This window comes from Palaemon carinicauda, chromosome 6, assembly GCF_036898095.1.
Source record: "Palaemon carinicauda isolate YSFRI2023 chromosome 6, ASM3689809v2, whole genome shotgun sequence".
In the NCBI taxonomy this organism is placed as follows: domain Eukaryota; kingdom Metazoa; phylum Arthropoda; class Malacostraca; order Decapoda; family Palaemonidae; genus Palaemon; species Palaemon carinicauda.
The window spans coordinates 124713132-124728131 of record NC_090730.1 but is presented as its reverse complement, the minus strand read 5'-3'; the positions used below and the strand labels follow the sequence as shown (position 1 = coordinate 124728131).

Here is a 15000-nt window from a genome sequence, read left to right as displayed (position 1 = left end):
GCCCAAGAAATTACACTCAAACCAAATTTATATAGTTTCTAATTCTGAGAGCAAATCATTTACTAAAACTTCAATATGCGAATCAAGGCCAGCAGCCATTATAAGTTATGAAAGGGTACAGAAGCTTTTTATTTTGAAACCTTAAAAAGAAAAAAAAATTACATAAATAATACGGGTAATTAGCAATTTTCATTGTTAAAACTAAAATTAGCAATTTTCAAGGAATGGGCTATTAGCAATAACATAAATTAGTTATTAAGAGTTTGCTGGTGACAAATAGTGATAGTTTAGTCACTTTCTAGGAATGACCTGTTAGTAATAATATCTAATAGAAATAAAAGTTCGCCGGCGGTAAACTGTCCGTAGCGGCAAATTGTTGGAAGTGAACTGTCTTTGGCGACTAATTGTTGGTGGCTAATTGATGGTGGCGAAATGTGGGCAGCGAATTGTCCGTATCCGTTTCCACATATGCCACTTTCTTATTTGGACTGTATCTCTGTTTCTTTATGGGTCACCTTAAACTTTTGCATTGGCTTTCTGTTCTCCATTCTCTAGCCTACTCTTCCATATTTTATAGTCTGATATCATCTCCTTCAATTCTTACTATTTAGAAATAATTCATTTGTGCGTAGTAATTCCCAAGGGTATTACTATCCCACTCTTACCTTTGGAGTTTACTCAAATACCTTGTAAATCGATGTAAGCCTCAGAGCAGATTTGTAATGGAGCCCAATGCTTATAACAAATATTTGTGCCATAAGCTACCTTCTACTTTCTTTCGTTTGGTTATTATGGAATGGACAATAGCATCACTTGTTCCATAAGTCTTTTAGGCACTCTAATATTTTTGCGAAGATTTGGCGTCTAATGTTTCCAATGTAGGGTCTTCATATTTTTCTGCTAATTGTTTCCTCTTATTTCTTTTATCTAATCTGTCTGTTAAATATTATAAATCAAATTCTCTGTGTAATAGTCTTCAATTAATTCAAGTTGCTAAATTTTCCTCGATAAAATTGGGTGTTTTGCTTCCATAAATTTTTATTAATATTTTTGCCCTCACCGCTTCCTTAGTCTACTGCAGTCTGCTGGGAGGTATGTTCATATTCTATTCTACTGAATTTTCAAGTGACCTCGTAGCACCCACCAAGCCACCACTTCCTAGATTTATTTTGCACAAATTGTCAGACCTCGGAATATTCAGTTCAGAGATTTTTTTTTCTACTTCCGAAAACTGGAATTCTATCTTTGTCTCCGTATTCCTTCACTTCAATTTTTATCTAAATGAGTCTATCGTTACTTTCGATATCATAACTTTGCTTTTTATATATGAACACAGCTTTGGAACTGTTTTATCCGTTTTATTGGGCTGGCTACTGAAGGATTTTTACGAATTTCTTTTGGCCTCCAGCTGCATTGATTTCTGCCTTTTCGTTTAGTTTGCTCAGTTTGTTTTCTTCCCGGCAGAATTTCGAAGTCCTTTTTTCATTAAACCAAATAATAATAGTATAATCGGGTTTTGGACTGATATCTGGAATATCTTTGATTATATCAGTATGAATCTACTACTCCTGTCTTAGTCTTCTTATTCATAATTCATATGATGAGAATCATCATTTTTGCCATTAGATCATACGCAGAAAATGAATTGTATCATTAAATTACTGTCTGCCCTTAACTAGCTACTATTGTACCAACCGTGTGTCACACGATCGTACATAAATTATTTTGTATATATCATGCTTGTATCTGCGCTCTTCCCTCGCACTAAAAAGAACCTGAATAATCATGTCTCCGGTTTTCCTCTGTAACATTGTCTGTCTTGTGAACATGAAAAAAGCCTGTTGCCTTGAGGTTTTGTATACAAAGGAGAGTGTTCTATAATAAAGTTACTCAGTTGATTGCTTCCTGCCTTTGAGTCATGACCTTGCTTTCGGCCCGTCACATTGGTGACCCCGGAAGTCGACTCGCTCCCACCGCCTTCCACCTCCACCGCCCTCGCCCCTCCATCGTTGGTACTATGGCGGACTCTACGGAAGTTGGCGCTGCGGCTGGCCCGTTTAAACTTTCATCGTTTGCCAGCGGAGAGGCGTTTGCTTGGTTTCAGCGTGCAGAAGTCCGGTTTTGCATCAAAGGCATGACTCGCTCAACCACCAAAGCAGATTATGTTCTCGCGGCGATACCCGAGGACACCTTCCCAGAAATATCCGACTGGCTTTGTGAACAAGGAGACACCCCAATAGAGTATGACACCCTTAAAACATACCTTCTGCAGCAGTACTCGCCGTCGCCAGCCGCTCGTATAGCAAAGCTTTTTCAGCTCTCGCAACAACTGTTGGGGGACCAAAGGGCTTCACTCGCCCTCAGGGAAATGACCAGTATCGCTCGCCTTCAACCTGCCGCAGACTGCTCTCCTCATGAGGTGAACCTACTTCGTGCCCTTTGGATACGCCGTTTACCCAGACCTATACGCGCTGCCATACCCGATGTCGATAGTTTATCCATAAAGGACTTGATGACCAAAGCCAACGCCCTTATGGACAGCCACTTCAAGACCTCCTATTCAACGTCAACTGAAGCTGACATGAATGCCGTATGACATACACGCCTACCCCGTGACGTGCCGAAGCGGCGACAAAGCCACTCACCACCCAACAATTGCTCACGCCCCAACAAACGACTTCTACAGCCACTTACTACCTCCCATCCGCCGCAGTTTTGCTACTACCACTTCAGATTCGGGGCAACCACGAAGAAATGTGCCAAGGATTGTCAGTGGCCAAAAAACGTGTAAGTAGGCCATCGCTCGTGGCGGTGGCCTCTCGTGTTTCTAATCTTTTCTTTTTACATGATGCAGGAACGGGCGTGCAATTTTTGGTAGACACGGGTGCTTGTCGTTCTCTTTTGCCAAGGAAACTCTTCAAGACACAAAGTAGTCGGTCTACATCTGCCGACGTCTGCTTCGTAGCTGCCAACGGATCTGCGATACCCACCTATGGTTACGAGAACCTCACATTATCGTTCGGAAACGGTAAATTTAATTGGAAGTTTCTCGTTGCTAACGTCATATTGCCAATCCTCGGTGTGGATTTCCTCTCTCACTTCCGCCTTCTGGTCGATGTCGCCCACCGACGATTGGTCATCGCAGACTCGTACTTGTCGACACCTCTTCAACCCGCCCCCTCTAACCTCGCTCTCCACATTAACGCACCCACGGATGCCTACGCCCACCTCCTCACGTCGTACCTGGAAGTTTTCCGTCCAGAACTTCGCCAAGCGCCCACGGTTCACGCCAAACACGGTATTTATCACCATATCAAGACGACGGGACCCCAGTCTTCGCAAAATTCATATGTCTGGCACCGGAACGATTGGCAGCCGCCAAACAGACGTTCGCCGAAATGGAGGAAATGGGCCTTTGCCAAAAGGCCTCCAGCCCATGGTCATCACCCTTACACATCGTTCTGAAGAAAGACGGCTCCCTCCATCCGTGCGGGGATTACAGGCGCCTGAACATGCAAACCGGATCACTACCCCATCACAAACATTGCTGACGTGACCACCTACCTGCACAAAGCGAAGGTTTTCTCTATGCTAGACCTCCTGAAGGGGTATTATCAGGTGCCTATGAACCCAGAAGACATCCCCAAGATAGCCATCACCACTCCGTTTGGTACATACACCTTCAATTACTCCTGTTTTGGCCTTCGTAATGCTGGGGCCACGTTTCAACGTCTCATGGATGGCATCTTAGGGGACCTCCCTTTCTGTGTATGTTATGTGAACGACATACTTGTGTTATTCCTCCTCAAAAGAGGAACACCTCCATCACCTGCGCATCGTGCTCGACCGCCTGCAACAAAACGGCCTTGTAGTCCGGTACGACAAGTGTACCTTTGGCGCCAACGAAGTGTCGTTCTTAGGGCACCGCATCACTCATGAAGGAGTCCATCTCCTCCCTGAGAAGGTAGCAGCCGTTCAGAACTTCCCCGCGCCCTCGATTGTCAAAGCTCTGCAGGAATTCTTGGGCATGATCAACTATTATCACCGTTTTCTGCCAGCCATTCCCGCCACTATTGCTCCCCTCTACGCCTCCCTCAAGGGCAAGCCAAAGGACCTGAAGTGGGGTCCCCTTCAAGAAGAAGCCTTCTGCAATGCAAAGAAGGCCCTATCAACTGCTGCGGCTCTCACTTTTCCTATACCACATGCCCCTCTCCTTCTCTCCACTGATGCCAGCGACATTGCTATTGATGCAGTACTCGAGCAGGTGGTCAACGGCTCGCCCCGCCCATTGGCCTTCTTCAGCAGAAAAGTGTCCAAGGCAGAATTGGGTTATTCTACCCTAGATCGAGAATTGCTGGCGGTGCACTTGGCTGTTCGTCACTTTCGCCATTTCTTAGAAGGTACACCCTTCGTCATTTGCACAGACCACATGCCTCTGGTGCACGCCTTCACTCGACAGTCTGATGCCTGGTCCGCCCGTCAACGCCGACATCTCTCTGCCATGGCTGAATACAATTGCACCCTTCAATACATCCCTGGGAAAATGAATCTCGTTGCCGATGCCCTGTCAAGAAACACGTTGGCTGCCGTTCAACTGGGATTGGATTACAACTCCCTGGCTGAAGCCCAATGACAGGATCTAGAGCAGTGGTTCTCAAACTATGGGTCGCGACCCAAAGTTGGGTCGCGAGATCAATTTTGATGGGTCGCAGGGACACAGGAACATTATCATGCTTTCAGTGTTTCAGTGTATTTCAGTTGCTTAATTGAATTATTCTTCTTTAACCACAAATTACTTTTGTTATGTAACAACATACCTTTGCGAGCAAGGTTTCTCGGCTCTGACTCATATGAAAAATAAGTCGAGGAACAAGCTTAACCCCGAGCATGATATGAGATGCAGCCTTACGACAATGATTCCACGATTTGACAAACTGGTAAACGAGAAACAGCACCATGGATCCCATTAATTTAGTTTTGTGGATGAAAAACAGTGCCATGAATTCTATTAATTTAGCTTTGTGAATTAAAAGCAGTGCCATAGATTCTATTAATTTAGTTTTGTGAATTAAAAGCAGTGCCATAGATTCTATTAATTTAGTTTTGTGAATTAAAAGCAGTGCCATGGATTCTATTAATATAGTTTTGGGAACGAAAAGCAGTGCCATGAATCCTGTTCGTTTAGTTTTGTGAAAAGGAAAAGCAGTGCCATAAATCCCACTAGTTTAGTTTTGTGAATGAAAAGCTGTACACATTATTTTTTTTCCAAAATAAAGTGTATATATCATTGCATGTTTTCTTTCTCTTCACTTTACTCTGGGTCGCGAAGGAATGAAATGTTTCAAATAGGGTCGCTCATGAAAAAGTTTGAGAACCACTGATCTAGAGTATCAAGCATATAGGACATCCTGTACGTCCCTCCCTTGGGAAGACTTCTTCCTCGACGACTCCAATACCACCCTCCTCTGTGACATCAATACTGGTAGACCGCGACCTTGGATTCCTGCTCCCATGCGACGGCAGGTGTTTGATTTCATTCACGGCCTTTCACATCCCTCATGCCGTTCTACTGCACAGCTGCTGAAGGCAAAGTTCATTTGGCACGGCATTTCTAAGGATGCTAAGGATTGGGTCTGCGCCTGTACTTCTTGCCAAACTTCCAAAGTACATCGACACACAGATTCAGGAGTGGGCACCTTTCCTCAACCTCAGCGTAATTTCGCACACATTCACGTTAACGTTGTAGGCCCCCTACTCACATCACAAGGACATCGTTACCTGTTTACCGCCATCGACCGCTCCACTCGTTGGCCTGAAGCCATTCCCATGGAAACTGCAACGTCCGCCTCATGTACATCTGCCTTATTCTCTGGATGGATTTCAAGATTTGGTATCCCTGAGCATATTACTTCTGACAGGGGAACCACTTTCACCTCTCAATTGTGGACGTCATTAGCGAATCTCCTGGGCATCACCCTACATCAGACAACGGCCTACAACCCCGCTGCCAATGGAATGGTTGAACGTTTTCATCGCACCCTCAAAGCAGCTTTGATGTCCCGCTGCAAGGATTGCAACTGGTTTACTCAGCTTCCCTGGGTCCTCCTAGGACTAAGGACCACTCCTAAAGACGCCCGCCGAATTTTTTCCTTCTACAACCTCCTCCGACGATCTCCAACGCATACGTCACGTTGTGGGAAAATTCACTCCGTGCCGCCAGACTTACAAGCCCCCAGCGAAGCATCACATACCAACGGACTTGCACTCTGCAACGCACGTCTTCTTGCGCAACGACACTACCAAGCCACCGCTAACGCCCCCTTACACGGGCCCTTTACTTGTGATCCGACGCAGTCCGAAAGCATTCCTACTAAACATTCGTGGCAAAGAAGACTGGGTCTCCATTGATCGTCTAAAACCTGATTATCTTCTGCCAGATGACCCGCCTACAGTTTGCCTCTCTAGATCAGGGCGCCCTATTTAACATGTACAGTATGTCTCTCTCCTAATATAATTTGCTATAATCTTCAAAGTAGGAGAGGATTTGGTTTTTACTTTGACACAATTTAACTAATATTTCAATCATAATTATTTGTCCTCTGGTGGTAAAAAAATATGTCATTTTGGACCGTTTGTTTACAAAATATAGTTTACTTATTCAGACATGTTCCAAATGTTTCAATAAATCATTTCAGTATCGTGACGCGTGAGAAAAGCGGAAACTCCTAAGTGAATTGTATAGATATGTCTAAGTGTCACTATAGCGAAATATTATCGTTATCATTTTTGAAATTGAAGTATTTACCCCAAATTTACGTGAGCTGTAGTGAGTTTATTACATGTCAAAAACACCTGATCTCGTGAAAGTAGAATCATATTGGGTGTTTGGAATGTTGAAATAACGCAAGCAGAATGTGTAGAGAACTTGTTTTACATAAACATATTTTTTTCCCCTTTTTTTATCATGTAAAAACATTCAACCTATTCCGTAAATCCCGAAGAAATTTTATTGCTAAAATTTAGCTAATAGATATTACAAACTGTTTCGTTGGATAACAAGATGTGAATGCGTAAAACAGAATGTTGGATATATTAACTATATAAGTTTTATGGGAGTGATGATAATGTTTTTTTTTGTTTTTTTTTTTTTTTAATCTACAGTTATTACTAGATTTTATGGGATTTTTAATAGCATGCGCATTTCTAATGATTTGCAGTTATTTAATTATGCTGCATTGTGCACCGTATACGAAATGAGCACCAACTCCAGACATCGGCTGCAAAAATTCAAAATTCCAGCATAACCATGCATTATTTGCAAAGCTAGCAAATACTAGCAATACTATATTGTAACATATTTTATGAATAACATTTCAGGATGTATAGGTAAATCCTAGCCTCTGCCATAAGGTATATTAGACTACAATTCCGATTAAGGAATCAACTGAGCTCTCTTACTTCTGCAGCAAAGGGAAGGATTCAAACTATTTATATATTAAAAGCCATAGATTTTATGAATTAATAAATTATCTGTCATAAGAGTAAGTATTCTTTTAAATAAAGAAGAAATTACCAACACTAACGATATTATTATTATTATTATTATTTTTATTATTTTTTTTTATTATTATTATTATTATTATTATTATTATTATTGTTATTATTATCATTATTATTATTATAACAAGCTAAGCAATAACTCTAGCTGGGAAAAACAGGATGCTATAAGCCCAAGGACTCCAACAGGGGAAAAAGCCAGTGAGGAAAGGAAACGAGGAAATAAAAAAAAAAACTATAATAATAGTAACAAGCAATCAAGATAAAATATGCCAAAACAGTAACATCATTATATCAGATCTTTCATAAATAAACTATAAAAACTTCAAAATAGCAGGAGGAAGAAAAATAAGATAGAACAGCTTACTTAAGTATACCCTCAAGAATGAAAACTCTAATCAAAGTCAGTGGAAGGCCATGGTGTACAGAGGCTATGGGATTATCTAAGACTAGAGAACAATGGTGTGATTTTGGAGTGTCCTTCATCACTGTTGGTTGTATTTATGACCATTGATAAAATACTATTAACTGCATTGCATAATACGGTACTATGCACAAAATCAGACGAATTTTGCATAAGTTATTGCCAGGGCAAAAGAGTGAGACCTTCAGTCTCATTGAAATCAATTATTGTTATTCTTAATTCTGAGTATGGTAGTGAGTTTACGTCGCATTTTTGATAACTCACAGTTTTGTCTTCTGAGACCTAACATTATTATCTCTTTTTATGGATATGATATTGCACCTTCAAAGTTTCATGTATACCAAAATGAAATTATCATGAAAAAGTACCTAAATAAATGAAGCTGATCAATGACACCAATTCTCTATCGAATAACTTAAATATCAGCTATCACACATTACTTTAAATAAATGCTGACACCTAACAAGAAAAAAAAATATAACATATATCATAACCAGATAATCCTATACATTTGTCCTAATACCACAAAATTATTTTCCACTTCTTGTAGAAGTTCTATCACACTAATTATTATCATTTTAAATATATACGAAATATCTCAGAGGAATTCACACTGTTCAAATGCCTCTGTAATATCCTTGCAAGTATCCTATTCGATCCATCAACTGCGTTTTCACTCCTTTCACTGTACAGCTGTAGCCTGCTAGAAGAATTGATAACCAAGGAAATCATTAATGCATGTACAGTATATATTGCACTAGCTCTCTTACACTTTGACTAACAAAAACAAATGAAACTTTTTTTGTGTTTTGGCAATATCCAAAAAGTCTCAGTCCATTTTCACTACATTCCTGACATGATCATCTGAATCTTTCTAAATACCAGCGCACATACCACACGATCCACACCATTCAGCACTGGAATAAAAAAGAAAAAGAGTAAATGAATAAAGAAAAAAAAAATAAGGAAATGAAAGGGATGTCACCTACAACATTGGATGAGATCAACATTCCTGAAAAAAAAAGACAGAACTGTGGAGAGCTGGCAAATGGGTGGCAAAAAAAATAAAATAAAAATAAAAACTATTTAAACGTCAACAATCCAACCTCTACAGATTGATGAGCTTGACCCGATTTCATGGATAGTGACAACAACCCTGTTGGCAGCTGACCTGAGACCAACCCCATCGAATGACCTGAACCACTTGACCTTAGCACTTGATATGTGTATAAAAAAAAAAAAAAAACCATAGCTCGGCAGATCACCTCAACAGCCTCACTTCAACAGATGGCCTTTACAACTTCACAAGATGACGTCAAAAACCCAACAGTGATAGATAACGTAAATAACCTCCCAGCAACCGATGACTTCAGCTACATTAACCTAGGATATGACCTTTACAATGGAAATATGAATGAAATTACACCTAACATACTTAATCAGCATAAGCATAATTATAAAAATGGTTAAAAAAAGATATTGCATAGAAAAGTGATACTTTAAGAGTCTAGCCAATGTGGAGATTGAAGTCGGTTGTTTTGAACGATTTATTTTTGAACGAATGTATTTTCAGCCTGTGAATAGTGTAAAAAAAATAGACGTATAAAAGTTAAAAAGCTATACATAAATGCAAAAGCAAGTGTGATTTGATACAATTCATCAACATTATCTGTCTATGCAGACATTAATTGCAGTTGTACACATTTTTAGTCAGAGTAATAGATTGAGGAAATAAAAGTAGTTTTATGCACATTGATGCCTCTCAAATGAGGATACATAGTTATTTCAAGTGATCCTCAACCTAATATTTTGGTAATTACATGATATCCTTAATAGCTTATGAGATCCTGTATAATTGATGTCGATCGCAATGACTGGGTAAACTTGTGGATTTTCCCATAACATTTATACGTGTATATCTACATTATAATAACAAATGGCAATAGGAAAATATATATAAGGAATACTCTTTAAAAATATATAACGTTTGGTTAGGTTTGGATAAAAAAGAATGAATTTTTTTACTTTTAAATTGGACAAAATCTGTAACTAGTTACCTAGATAAATTAGATGGCATTTCCTCAATCAACCGGATTGATTTGCATCAATCAAGTAAACCATTGCAGATAATGATTATATCATTGTTACTCATAAGGGGAAGCCAAAACAAATAATTTTAGAACATTACAGTTTTCTAGATGTGGTAATGTTGCTCATAATTTTATAAATACATTTTTATTCACTGCGCATTTAAAAAAAAACCTCGTTTTACAATTCCACAGAAATTTTGCGTAGCGGCATTTTCCAGAAATAGCAATTCATCCGTTTCTTTACGTTCGTGTACAGGTTTATTCGTAAATAAATACTCGTATTTAGTTAAAAAGGTAGTGAGTGGGGTAAGTTTTATGAGCTGTATTTGCTTTTTTTCTTCTCTTTTTGAGAGAGAGAGAGAGAGAGAGAGAGAGAGAGAGAGAGAGAGAGAGAGAGAGAGAGAGAGAGAGAGAGAGAGAGAGAGAGAGATGGTATTGCACATGATTTGGATATGCTGTACACACACACACACACACACACACACACACACATATATATATATATATATATATATATATATATATATATATATATATATATATATACATATATATATATACATATATATATATATATATATATATATATATATATATATATATATATATATATATTTATATATATATATCAACAACAACAACAAATGCAACTGTTTATAGTCCATTGTAGGGGAAAAGGCCTCAGACATGTCCCTAGCCATGTCTGTGGTTTTGCCATTTCCCTCACCACGCTGGCCACTGCAAATTGGTGATAGTGGAGACTTCAGTCTGATCGCCCACAGAGAACCAAACTAGTATGAGTGGTGTGTGTGAATGTGTGTTTGTGTGTGCGTGTGCGTGCGTGCCCGTGTTTTCTTTTTTTTTTTTTTTTTTTTTTTGCCTAGTTAATAGTTGCCGACCACTGGAAATACCACTCTAAATGGCAGATGAGCTTCTTCTCCTGGAGCCAAGTCTGTCACAATTTCACAACTTTAGGATGCCAGAAACGGAAAGAGATCGAGTCTGGGAATCGATTGTTGACCTGATTCTCCTATATTTAAGAGAAAAATGAATGAGAATGAAAGAGAAATGATTGAATATGTTAATATGAGTTATTTTTATAGTGTTTGTGGTGTAAAAAGACTTGAATAGATAGATAAGAAGCTTGAAGTCACGTAGAAGAAACTGCAAGAAAGGTTGACTTTACGTGTGAAAAGATAAACCAGAGCATTTTGAGTGTCCTTAAAATTATTGATACATTGCTTGAAAGATGCATTAAAAGGGAGAGGCATTGAGAACTGGAAGGTCAGTGAATGCATATAATGAATATTATAATGAAACAGTGTACGTAAGGGTTTGAGACACCTATGATGAGTTTTTATAAGTGTTATTAAGCGAAAGTTTTACTGCTTAAAGGGTTAATTCCACAATTCATCTTTTAACGGACGAATGTGGCAATGAACTGTGGGCCTTTTCACTGGAGTCGCCGCGTATTATAGGAGCAGCTTAATATCATCACCATCTGTAGCTAGTCCATTGCAGAAAAAGCGCCCCAGATTTGACTTTTCACTCGCGTCTGTTTACGTTCTTTCTATGCATTTTTTTTTTAGTTTGGTAATCCATCGTCTTCTCTTCCTTCCACTGCTTCTTTTGCAATTTCTAGGGACCCATTGTTTTTTTTTTAATGACCATCTATTATCTTTTATTTTCATTATATGTCTTGCCAATGTCCATTTCTTTTTCTTAAATTTTGCTTGGATATCCTTTACTTTAGTTTACCTTCGTATCAATGTTGCTCTTTTGTTCTGTCTCCTAGTGTTATTTCTATCATAATTCTTTCCATTGCTGTGTGAGTTGTAACTAGCTTATGTTCTAAGGATTTAGTAATGCTCTAAGTTTTTAATGCATAGGTTAGAACTGGGAGGACCATTCGATTAAATACATTTCTTTCTAGAGAAAGTGACATTTTGAATGTCATAATATAATTTTGTTTACCAAAATGTTCTCCATCCCATGTTTTTTTTTTTTTTTTTTTTTTTCAATCACATATACTAGAGAAAAAACTTACTGTCTGTCCTAAGTATGTTTATTCATTAACAATCTCTAGAGATTACTCCATAACCTTTATTTGTTGTCTCTGCATTTTCTCTGATCATTATCTTAGTTTTACTCATATTCATCTTCAATCACATATTTCTGCTTTCCCTTTTCAGATCTTCTATCATCTTTTGCAATTCCATCCACGATTCACAAGGTAGAACTGTCATCTGCAAAACTTAAGTTGTTTAGGTATCTAAATTCTTAAAAATTTCTTCCTCACTGTGAATAATTTAGGAGAGATGAATTCTCTCGGTGTAACTCTTTTCTCAATCAGAACTTTCTAACTATATTTATATAGTTTTAGGATTGCTCTACTTCTCATGTAGATATCTTCAAGTGTTCTAACATGAGATTAATCTATTCCTTGTCTTTGAAGTGCTTTCGTTACTGCTAAAGTTTTGACAGAATGAAAGCTTTCCTATAGTCTACGAATGTCATACATAATGATTTGTAAAACTCAGTTGATTTTTTTATTAGCTGGTTAACTACAGTGATGTGGTCAGTTGTTGAATACTAGCTTCTAAAACCTGCCTGCTTTCTTGGTTCATTAAAGCCTAGTTTTCTTTCTATTCGGACTAATATGATGTTTGTAAATAATTTATAGATAATGGATGGTAAACTTATTGAGTGATAGTTTTCAGGTCTTTTGTGTGACCTTGTGAATTTGCATAATTTTTTTTTTCCAAGCTCTTGGTATAGAGAATTCTTGCAGACATATTTTACAAAGTGCCGTGAGTTCTACTACTGTGAAATCTCCTTGATTTATCATTAAAACAATTGTTTGGCCATCTTCTCCTACTGCTTCGCCTCTATACATGCCTTCTAATACTTTCTTTACTTTTCCTACTGTTACTTGGCAGGAGTTTCCTCATTTCCTAATGGCAAAATTATATCACTACTCTATAGCATTGCAGAGATATCCTCTGCAATTTTTTGTCACTCCATATCTTTTGTTGATAATATTCCCATTTTTATCCCTTAAAGCAAATATCTGTTGGCACCCTGTTCTATGTCTCCTTTTCATTAAATTGATGCTTCTTCCTTTCATCAGTGTTTCCTTAATTTTGGTCTAACTGAGTTTAAGGATGTCCAGGGTGTTTAGCTTGTTTATTGTATGTGCGTGTGAGTGTGTATATATATGTGCATATATATATATATATATATATATATATATATATATATATATATGTGTGTGTGTGTATATATATATATATATATATATATATATATATATATATATATATATATATATATATATATATATATATACATATGTGTGTATGTGTGTGTGTTTGTGTGTATGTGCGTGTTTAAAACCTTCACTAGCCCTCTTCGAGGTAGAAGAGAAAATAAATAGAGAATTACTGGGGTAGGGGGGGACAGCAAAAACTGACTCACTGTGCCCTTTTCATTTTGAACTGTAAACTATATTCCTGGTAGTAAGTTTAATTCTATAGATCACAGTTAAGGCTGATACGGCCTTTGTCTAACGAGGTGAAGTTAACAATTTCAGGAGCCACCAGCTCATTTGGAAAAGCAATAAGACCAGACAAATTCGTAAAACTCCGATTTAATATACATATATGAATAGGTAAACGTGTCATATGTGTATCTAAGACAAGATATTCTTTCTTTCTACCAGATGGAGATGAATCAAATCTGCCCGATGTGACTCAGGATGCTCGGCAGTGTCACACTGCGCCTTTAGCCAAGATGCCAGAAGGTCTCAGCATTGGAGATTTCATCAAAAGCAACATCAAAAAGGTCAGTTATGCAAATTAAATGAAAGTACTGGCAATATATATATATATATATATATATATATATATATATATATATATATATATATATATATATATATATATATATATGACTGTGTGTGTCAATGCATATGTGCGTGTGTGTATGTGTGTATATGTGTTCATACTTTTCAGATGTTACATTTTTACATAATTATCCTGTAACGCACCCGCCATATCACTATGAATTACGAAGTGAATAATTTTCCAAGCTTACACCTTCACCCATGTATTTGTGTTTGGGTAAACCGTCATAAAGGGAATTAATTTTCGGCCAAAAGAAATCAACAACATCGAAAGAAACGAACAAACTTAAAAATATATTATGAAACTTCCCTTTGTCATATTTTTTTTTTTTTTTTTTTTTTTGGCTATTTTATTCATATGTTGCCCTTTTCTACCGAGTAACCCACATAAATACCGCAGTGTGAGAGGAAAATAACTTGGGTCCGTTTCCTAAAGTATCCATTGTACTGTACCTTTGCTTCAAGGTCAATGAATAAATTAAAACTCATTTTACTTCCCCGAACAATGAATTAGATACCTGTTGGTTTCTTTTGGTCTATTTAAAGGCGAACAAAAAATGGCTAAGGCAACCAACCTTATCCCAAGAAAGGCTTCCAGAGCCATCGTCTTTTAAGATTAAAAGTCATATATATTCAGTATATAGATACATATATATATATATATATATATATATATATATATATATATATATATATATATATATATATATATATATATATATATAAATGTATATATATATATTTATATATACATATATATGTAGACGCATATATATATATATATATATATATATATATATATAGACACACACATATATATATGTTTATATATAAATATATAATATATATATATATATATATATATATATATATATATGTATATATATATATATATATATATATATATATATATATATATATATATATATATATATAGACACATACACACACACATATATATATATATATATATATATATATATATATATATATATATATATATATATATATATATACATATATAT

At 37.0% G+C, this 15000-nt stretch overlaps 1 pseudogene; it reads left to right on the top strand.

Annotated features, from left to right (window-relative positions):
- Nucleotides 1-15000, top strand: part of LOC137643219 (DE-cadherin-like) — a 201020-nt pseudogene that overhangs the window by 161105 nt on the left and 24915 nt on the right.